Source organism: Triticum dicoccoides, chromosome 2A, assembly GCF_002162155.2.
Source record: "Triticum dicoccoides isolate Atlit2015 ecotype Zavitan chromosome 2A, WEW_v2.0, whole genome shotgun sequence".
Classification (NCBI taxonomy): Eukaryota; Viridiplantae; Streptophyta; class Magnoliopsida; order Poales; family Poaceae; genus Triticum; species Triticum dicoccoides.
Window position 1 is genome coordinate 648,987,124 of NC_041382.1, and position 10,688 is coordinate 648,997,811.

Here is a 10,688-nt window from a genome sequence, read left to right on the forward strand (position 1 = left end):
GTGGTCTACACCCACGTCGGCTTTCGCTTGAAGTCTGCCGAGCACATGTCGTGTGCAGACGCTAAGTGGTGGAAACATGTATGAAGAAGTACACCCCTGCAGGGTTAACATCATCTATTCGAATAGCCGTGTCCACGGTAAAGGACTTTTGGGTTGCTTATATCAGTTCATAGACAAGTGAAAGTGGATACTTTAAAATGCGCAAGATAAGCGTGAGTGCTATAGATGGCGTTCTCGTAGGGAGACGGGAGCGGATCCATAGTGGTGTATTGATATGGTGAATATGTGGACTCGTGTGCGCCACCTCAAAAGAGTCGCTTGCAGTCGTAGTTTAGGATAGCCACCGAGTCAAAGCTGGCTTGCTGCAGTTAAACCCCACCATCCCTTTGTTGATAATGATGCATATGTAGATAGTTCTGATGTAAGTCTTGCTGGGTACATTTGTACTCACGTTTGCCTATTTTATGTTTTTGCAGAGGGACTTCGGTCTCATTAGTAGTTCCGCGTGGACTTCGACGTTTAGCTTGTTACCTCAGCTACGATCTTGTGCCCTCGGCAGGATCTGGTAGATAGTCAGGCTTCTCAGCCTTTTTCATTTATAGATGTCTGTACCCAGACATGATAGCTTCCGCTTGTGCTTTGACTTGTATGCTCTGAGTGTTGGGTCATGAGACCCATGTTTGTAATATCTCGCTCCTCGGAGCCTATTGAATAATTTACTTGAGTCGTAGAGTCATGTTGTGATGCCTTGTTGTATTTGCACATATCGAGCATATTGTGTGTATGTTATTGAAATGCTTGGTATGTGTGGGATCTGACCATCTAGTTGTTTATCTTTAGTAGCCTCTCTTACCGGGAAATGTCTCCTAGTGTTTCCATTGAGCCTTGGTAGCTTGCTACTGCTCCGGAACACTTAGGCTGGCCGGCATGTGTCCTTCTTCGTTCCTGTGTCTGTCCCTTCGGGGAAATGTCACGCGATGAATACCGGAGTCCTGTTAGCCCGCTACAGCCCGGTTCACCGGAGTCCTGCTAGCCCAGTGCTACAGCCTGGATTCACTCGCTGATGACCGACACGTTCGATGCTGGGTCATGGATGCCTGTCCCTGTAAGTCTGTGCCACTTTGGGTTTACGACTAGCCATGTCAGCCCGGGCTCCTTATCATATGGATGCTAGCGACACTGTCATATACGTGTGCCAAAAGGCGCAAACGGTCCCGGGCAAAGGTAAGGCGACACCCGTGGGAATACCGTGCGTGAGGCCGCAAAGTGATATGAGGTGTTACATGCTAGGTCGATGTGGCATTGAGTCGGGGTCCTGACAGCGTTGGTATCAGAGCTTGACTGCCTGTAGGATTACCAAGCCAAACTGGTCGAAGTTGAGTCTAGAAATGCTTTAGTTATATAAGGGAATTGATTGTGGGATGGAACGTAAGGCTCTTTTTACTCCTTTACCTTATGCCCTTCTGATCTGAGTCATCTTATCTTTCCTACGGGGTTAAGGAACTAGGTCTTCTCATCTTTCTATCAGGATCACGTGTTACTAATCCATAGACTTATAGATTGTTGGATTTAGGTCTCAGCTCAGTTCCTACTATTTCTGTATGTTAACTGTTGATCTCCAAACCTTGATATTGTGCTTCTGAGTGGTTATGCCACCATTTTTGTGAATGTCTCAAATCTTTTCTGAGCATTTACAGCCGTTATGTTGTCCGAGTCATCCCAGGTTTCTAAATAGTCTGATGCATTTGCAAAATCCTTTCCCTCTGGTTTCGATGCTCCTTTATGCCAGCTCAATCACACTAATTGTTGAGTTGAGGTATTCTATTGCCTCGACCTTTATGTTGAAATAATTATTATGACCCTAGGTGTCTCAGGGGATCATCTAGTGGTCTAGCCATGACTTGTGTCCTAGTGTGATGATTCTGGCCATCATTCTCGTAAGCATCCCGTGATGCCACTTAGTAGTAGGTATTCTATTCCTGGGTTTTGAACCCGAGATTCACCCTACTTGCTTCATGTTGATAGTTTTGCTCGTTTCTTTAGGTTATTAGTAACCTTTGCATTAGTCCTCGATGTTCGTGGTATTCCTTTCTTCCAAATACTATGAACCGCTTATGGCAGATGTTCCTCGCTGATCGAAAGATCACAATCAGAGTGCTCTCGATGGGTTCTCGATTCTACATTGTGACTCTGCCAGTTCTACCTTTCTGCATGGGTTATCCGGAAGAAATATGTGGAATTCGTTCGACATGTTAAACCATGCATCCACAACTCAGAAAATCGTATGTTCCTTTGAGTTGTCCCTCTTTAGTTGTCTTCTGACCCTCGTCTATCAATTGATAGTCAAGAGTATGCGTGCATTCGTTCGTCGATGCCTATTACCCTTGTGGTCCGCCAAGCCATTCTATTTCAGAATGAATAGGAGAAACAAACTCCAGTACCTCTTCCATATTTAGGATTGGGTCAAAGCAATTGTGCTTCACAGATCAAATTGCTAATTCAGCTTTTGTTCTGTTCTACCTTGAAGTGTTACCCTCTTTATGTCAGGATTGTCATGAGAATTGCACCACCTCTTATGAATTCTTGACACAGCAATACTTTTTGCCATCATTGTTCATTCCTCGGTTCCCGTGTCTTCGTAACCGGAATGCCGACAAGTGTACCGTGATGTGCGAAATCAATACGCCTAGCAACCTCGTTGCTGGGTAGTTAAAGGACAATAATTTCATTCTTAGTGTGTTGGTTATTGAACCATCATTCTAAGATTGATCGTGCTACCTAGTCCATTCTCCTGGTTCACTCCTCGATCGATGAGTTAGGATTATTTCAAATCCTTGCTCTATTGATCATATCGTCTTGCCCTCAAAAGCGAGATTGTTCTCGAGCTTAGTAACATACCGGTGGTTCGTGATTTTTGAATGTCTTCTCGGAAGTATCACCAGGTCGTCACCTGACCGTTATGTTGAGCTCGTGATCAAGTTGGTTTATTCTTGTGAACCACCTTCTCTCCAAGAATCGGTGTTAGATATCCCTGAGCTAGTTGGTTAAGCTAGACAACAACTTGGAGAGTTGGAAGATAAAAGCTTGCCTGACTTAGTTCGTCCCAAAGGGATATTCTTGTGTAGTGTGTGTTAAAGAAAGATGATATCTTCATCGATTGGCCCCTGTGATCAGTTGCTGGACCTATTGTCTTATCAATCCTTTGATTTGAGTGTGGGCTATCGTCAAATCAAGTCAGAACCAGCGATGCTCGTAATGTTATCTTCCTCGTGGTTGATCCCTCGAGCATACACCATTATATCTTTTGGGTCTGACCAATGCTATCACCATGTTCACACGATGGTGGAAGTCCAGTGATATGGAAATTCCGATGAGTTGTTGTTGAGTCCATTGACAACATCCTTATCTCCTCCATGATGTTGTTGAACATTAAGTTAGTGTTGGAAACTTTTGAAAGCATTTTCTTCATGCTAGCTCATGAAGTACTTGTTTGATGAAAGGAGTGACTTCCTTTGATTCACGTGCATTTTGATGTAAGCTGCCGTCGTGAATCCAAGAAAGTTTGTTTTTGCTCCTTTGGAATCATCCCAAGTCGGTCATGCACGTGCGAAGAATTCTATGGTCTGTTAGACTGATCATCTTCATTCCATATGTATATCCTAGCACACCAAGCCACTGACTGATTTGTTCAAGGAGAAGGAGTATCTTCATAAGAGCTAATCCGGACTTATGAAAGAACTTCGATATCCTCGCTGATGGTTCCCAACCAGAACTCGGTAGTGTTTTATTGTAAGACTACCATATGATCATGTTTGTCTGAGGCAGCGTGTTCACACATGTGTAGCAGAACCAGCTCATGTTTTGGAGCTTGCTATCGTAGTTCATTTCCTGAGAATCTCGCAACGTCATCTCGTCGATTTGTGTTGCAAACTTTCATTTTTCTTCCTAGACTCGATGAGTCTGGAATATCCTGACACCAACTAGATCTGAGTCTCAGGCAGATATGATGGTTGGAATATTTCCCAAGAACTATAATATTGGTCCCTCGATAACCGGTAAGGTGGATGTCGTGGCCAACACACCCAACCGGAAGACCTATTATTATAATATCTTGATTGAGGAAGTTGGCCACCTCCCCATAGGGATTTCGTAGGGTTTACTCCCTAGTTGCCCCTATGGATTTCTGTGTTCCGAAGTCCGACCTTTTACTTGATGTTCTAGATATCAAACCATATCTATGGGTGGATTACGCTGGCACATCAAGGAGAACATTAGAAGCGGAGTGCTAAATGTCTCTCGGTCGATCATCCAGATTTTATTCCCTTGGCCCCGCTAAGATGAAATCTGAGAAGTGTTATCTTCCTTTGCATCTGCATCATTCATCATGGTAGCAAGTTGTGTTGCCAGGATCCTTGACACGAATATTGGTAGAATCTTGATGATTGTGGAAATGCTCAAGTTCTTGAGAGCACGCACAAGCGCTACGTGTTATCCTCGGCACTAGCTGGGTTTGCTCTCAGTTTCCTCGACAATGCTATGACCTTTTCAACCAGTGAATTAACTCTCTAGTGTTGGGTTTTTCCCAGTTACCAGAATCATTCCCAGCATTTGCATTTTGTTCCTAGCTTGCACCGCCAATGTGCCATTCTACCATGGGTCTCTTCCATCTCCGGTGATAAGCAAATTCATCCATTACGTGGTCTTCAACAAGGTAATCCACATCATCCAAGTCCAAGTATGCCATTCTACCGACCCCGCCAATCGATTGTTGTGATTCGCCTTCGGATGATATAGAGAGTCTCAATGATCTCTATATCAAAGGTAATTCTTTTTGCCACTTAAGGAAATAACCTACGAATCACCCTCCTCCAGGATGTTTCGTCGTGGTATCATGGCAACTCTACTCCTCGCTACGTTGACAATCGTTTACCACCTTCTTAGGTGTGGAATTGTTGTCTACCTAGTGAACCTCGTCACCTGCTCCACTCCATCCCTCTAGAGGTATGCTTCATCTCTTAGCTCGAGAGATGTTGCTATGTCACATTCCGGGAGTTAATCCTGAGTTGTTCGACCTTCGAGAAGACCGATCCTTCCAGAGTTTTCCTTTCCTCTTCTTGTCATGATTAGATGGAGTTCTCAGAGCAAGACGACAAGACAAAGATGGTGTTCAAATCAATGTTCATTTGAAGTGCAACCTGGATCGTGAAGATTGTACTAGTTTGCGTTTCCCTTTCATCCTACCCCTACACTTGAATCTCGAGTCGAGATTCTTGTTTAGTGGGGGTGAGTTGTCACATCCCTAGCCTCTGTTTTGCTCTGAGCTAGCTAGTCATGTGTTGCATCATGTTTAAATTTTGCCTAAAATTGAAATGGGGATGCTCAAACCCTAGCATTAAATCAATTCAACTAGGGTCAAAATAAAATCTTTTTCAATGAACCCAAAATGCCCTCTGAAAATGTTCATGATTTCTGGTAAAGGTGAAAACCTCTGCCAAAAATGATGCACATATTTCTAGGCCATTCTGGATTTTTGAATTAACACATATTGTATTTGAGTTGGAGCAAATATATGTTATATATATTTTTAATGCTTCAATAATTCTGATATTTTGTGAGGGGCTCTAGAATATTACTTTCAGTCCCTGCAAAAATTATTGGAAGAAACAAAAATGGTTTAGTGCTTGAACTAAATCAAAACAGATTGAAATAAATAGAAAACAACAATTAAAATAGATAAAGAGAAGGAGGGGGTACCTGTTACTTACCTGGCCCAGCAGAGAAGCCAGCCCACCAGGCCCATGTGCCAGTCATCCTCAACCTCGTGCCAGTGGGCACGAGGGTGTGTGGCCGCAGCGCGCCGGCACGCGTCCCGGCCACCTCCTGCTTGCCGCTTCCCCCTCGACGCCCTGGTGAAGCCACGACACCCCCTGACCGCCCCTCTCTCTCTCTCTGCACCCCCTCCTCCCCTCTGCTCTCTCTCCCTCTCGCAACCGAGCGCTGCCGTCGACGCCGCTCACCACCACCGCGGCCACCGCCACCCCTTCTCCTCCCCGACGCGCTCCTGAGCTCCGCAGTGCCTCCCTCGACCTCCCCGTCGGCTCACGCGACCGGAGAAGCCCCGAAGCGCCGTCCCGACGTTTTCCCCCTCCTCGGCCACCGAGGACCGCCGCTGTCGATTCGCCGCCTCCGACGCCTCCCCGAGCTCCCCGAGGCCACCGTCGCAACCCCTGTGAGCTCCGCCACCGTTTCCCCCTCTTTCCCTCTTCATTTGATTGCCGTAGCCGTCGCCCCCTTGATGACCGAAACCCGCCGCCGCCTGTGATCACCGCCGACGTGCCTCCGGCCACCTAGTGGCCCGGCTGTCGTGCTCAGCTTCCTCCCCGCGCTGCCTAGAGCACGTAGGTGCCTCGCACGAGCCTCCCCGGCCACCGTAGCATCGACCCCGAGCTCGCCCGAGCTCCGGCGACCGCCACGGTCGATGCCGGTGACGACTCCGGCCATCTTAGGCCCAGCCGCTGCCACTACTCGACGCGGACGAGTGCCTGCGTCATGTAGACGCCCTCCGCCGGCCATTTGGTCGCCGGAGGAGGGAAACCGCACCCCTCCGCCGTCTCTGGCTCCGCCGGCGACGAGCCGCGGGTCAACTCCGGCGAGTTGACCCAGGTTTGACCCCCCCTGGGTCGATGACAGGTGGGGCCAGCCCCCCTGTTAATTAGTTTAGTTTATTTTAATTTAATTACCCCCTGCTGACACTGACATGTGGGCCCTAGTGCCCTAATCTTTAATTAAGCTAAACTAAACCCCCCCTGTTTAACCCGTGTCACTGACATGTGGACCCCACACGTCAGGTTTGACCTGGACCGCCCTGTTGACCTGATGACGTCAGGGTGAGGTCATGCTGACGCAATATTCATTTTCTGGAATTTAGTTTATTTTATAAATAATCAGAAAATTCCAGAAAATAGCTAAAACTTCAATAAATCATAGAAATTCAACCGTAACTCCAAATTAAATAAATTATATATGAAAAATTATCAGAAAAATTCAAGGAATCCATCTGTACCATTTTCATGCATGTTAGAACAACTTATAGCTGCTGTTTAGCACAAATCAATTAAATGGCATTTGAATAATCACATATGGAGTTTGAATTTGAATCTTGTATTCAAACCAACCCCATTTAACTTGTTGCTAGATGCATTAGCTCAAAACACATTCATTTTGCCATGTCATGATCATGCATCATATTGTGCATTGCATTGATTGTGTTCCCTTCTGTGTTGCCGGTATCTGTCCCCTCTCGATAGACGTGATACCGATGATGTGATCGTTGACACTGATGAAGACTCAATGTTATCTTCAGAAGTGCCAGGCAAGCAAAACCCCCTTGTTCATTCCGATAAAATCCCACTCTCTCGCTCCTGCTCTCTTTTACTGCATTAGGACAACAACGACATATTTGTTACTTGCTGCGGTAGCTGAACCCCTTTATCCTTTGCATGACCTGTCATTGCCACAGTAAATAGATGAAACCCACTAGCATGAGTAGGAGTTGTTTGAGCCCTGATGTGCCTACTCATTCTTGCTTGTTTGCCATGCCTGCTACTGCTTAGAGTTGTGTCAGGTCTGATTCATCGGGAATGGATCAGAGGTGTGTGAACATGTCCTACCATTGAGAGCTAAGTGTGTGAACACGATTTGGTAAAAGGTGTCGGTGAGAGGCCATGTAGGAGTACATGGTGGGTTGTCTCATTGAAGCCGTCCTTAGGAACTGAGTTCTGTGTTTGTGATCCATGATTCAGCTACTACCATACATTGGGCCCTGAAATATGACCCCGCTCGACTTCTTATTCACCCTCGTCCTCTGTCCAGGAGTTGCAAGTAGTTTCTGGTGTTTGTAGTATGCTGGAGGCCGTGGACAGCGCTGACCGGAGGGGTGGGCTGTGATGCGGTAGGCACGTGGCCGGGTATACCGGGCGCCCGTTTGGTGTCACGGAACCCTGTTCACATCGTTTGGGGCTGTGAGCGAAACTCCGGCCGGATCTCCTCATGGATGGAACCCGAATAGGCGATAAACCTGGACTAGAGACTTGAGTGTTTAGGTAGGTCGTGGTCTACACCCACGTCGGCTTTCGCTTGAAGTCTGCCGAGCACATGTCGTGTGCAGACGCTAAGTGGTGGAAACATGTATGAAGAAGTACACCCCTACAGGGTTAACATCATCTATTCGAATAGCCGTGTCCACGGTAAAGGACTTCTGGGTTGCTTATATCAGTTCATAGACAAGTGAAAGTGGATACTTTAAAATGCGCAAGATAAGCGTGAGTGCTATAGATGGCGTTCTCGTAGGGAGACGGGAGCGGATCCATAGTGGTGTATTGATATGGTGAATATGTGGACTCGTGTGCGCCACCTCAAAAGAGTCGCTTGCAGTCGTAGTTTAGGATAGCCACCGAGTCAAAGCTGGCTTGCTGCAGTTAAACCCCACCATCCCTTTGTTGATAATGATGCATATGTAGATAGTTCTGATGTAAGTCTTGCTGGGTACATTTGTACTCACGTTTGCCTATTTTATGTTTTTGCAGAGAGACTTCGGTCTCATTAGTAGTTCCGCGTGGACTTCGACGTTTAGCTTGTTACCTCAGCTACGATCTTGTGCCCTCGGCAGGATCTGGTAGATAGTCAGGCTTCTCAGCCTTTTTCATTTATAGATGTCTGTACCCAGACATGATAGCTTCCGCTTGTGCTTTGACTTGTATGCTCTGAGTGTTGGGTCATGAGACCCATGTTTGTAATATCTCGCTCCTCGGAGCCTATTGAATAATTTACTTGAGTCGTAGAGTCATGTTGTGATGCCTTGTTGTATTTGCACATATCGAGCATATTGTGTGTATGTTATTGAAATGCTTGGTATGTGTGGGATCTGACCATCTAGTTGTTTATCTTTAGTAGCCTCTCTTACCGGGAAATGTCTCCTAGTGTTTCCATTGAGCCTTGGTAGCTTGCTACTGCTCCGGAACACTTAGGCTGGCCGGCATGTGTCCTTCTTCGTTCCTGTGTCTGTCCCTTCGGGGAAATGTCACGCGATGAATACCGGAGTCCTGTTAGCCCGCTACAGCCCGGTTCACCGGAGTCCTGCTAGCCCAGTGCTACAGCCTGGATTCACTCGCTGATGACCGACACGTTCGATGCTGGGTCATGGATGCCTGTCCCTGTAAGTCTGTGCCACTTTGGGTTTACGACTAGCCATGTCAGCCCGGGCTCCTTATCATATGGATGCTAGCGACACTGTCATATACGTGTGCCAAAAGGCGCAAACGGTCCCGGGCAAAGGTAAGGCGACACCCGTGGGAATACCGTGCGTGAGGCCGCAAAGTGATATGAGGTGTTACATGCTAGGTCGATGTGGCATTGAGTCGGGGTCCTGACAGCGGTCAACGACAGACTTTCATCAGAAGAGTACTATGCGTGGAGACGCTATCAGCTGGGTCCACAGCCGCAGCAAGGAAGTGCCTCCTTATTACACGCAAAATAATTATTCCTCCACCCGACAGTGGGGACCCACCGGACGGGCCACCGCATTTCGTGAAAAAAACGTTTGCCCCTGATTGCTGGGACCCACCAGCTACATCTTTGCACGCAAGGAAGTGCCTGACAGTCGGGACCCACCTGGTCGAAGCGTACGTAGAGTTGTCATTCTGGTCGCGAACGTGTACGTACGTATATACTGGTCGATGTAGAGGCGTGCACGTGTCGTAGCAGAGGCGCGCACGTAGCATGTACACGTACGTACAACGGCCAGGGTGCAAGAAAGAAAATACGGCCACATATGTGTACATACGGGCGGGGTCTCGAACGCCTACTCGCGCATACGTATGACCAGGGCTCGTGTACATGGCTGGGTCAGAACGGAGAAACAGCGTCATCGTCATGTTCATGGGGAGGCAACGGAATGCGTCGTGTTTATGGGGAGGCAACGGAATGCGTCGTGTGCATGGGGAGGCAACAGAATGCGTCGTGTTCATCGGGAGGGCTTGGACGGAACAGGGGATGGAAACGAGGCCTGGCGTACCGCAGAATGGAGGAAACGGCCTTGTGTTCGACCGACCACGTTCGAAACGGGATCTTGTTCATCGGGAGAGGTCTGGCGTACCTCAAAACGGAGGAAACGGACCTCCTACGGTCCAAACGAGGGTCCTGTTGATCGGGAGGGGTGTGGCGTACTGCAAAACGGACGAAACGGACTTGTGTTGGATCGCTACGGTCGAAACGGGGGTCCTGTTCATCGGGAAGGGGTGTGGCGTACCGCAAAACGGGACTCCACGGGTTACTGTTCATCTCCACCATCGACCCCCTCCAGCCTCCACGAGCTACTGTTCATCCACCGTCGACCTCCTCCAGCCTCCACCTGCGACTATTCATCCACGGGCTCCTATTCATCCTGCCTCCATCGCGCGCTACTCCACCGGCTACTGTTCAACCAGCCCTCTCCACGGGCTCCTGTTCAACCACCCCTCCACGGGCTACTGTTCATCCTGCCCTCCACCGTCTACTATTCATCCTGCCCTCCACGGGGTGGTCCTGGTCATCCAGCCCTCCACGGGGTCCTGTTCATCCAGCCCCAACCGGCTTGACCGATCGGGGTCCTGTTCATCCAGAGGCAACACCACGGGGTCCTGTTCATCCAC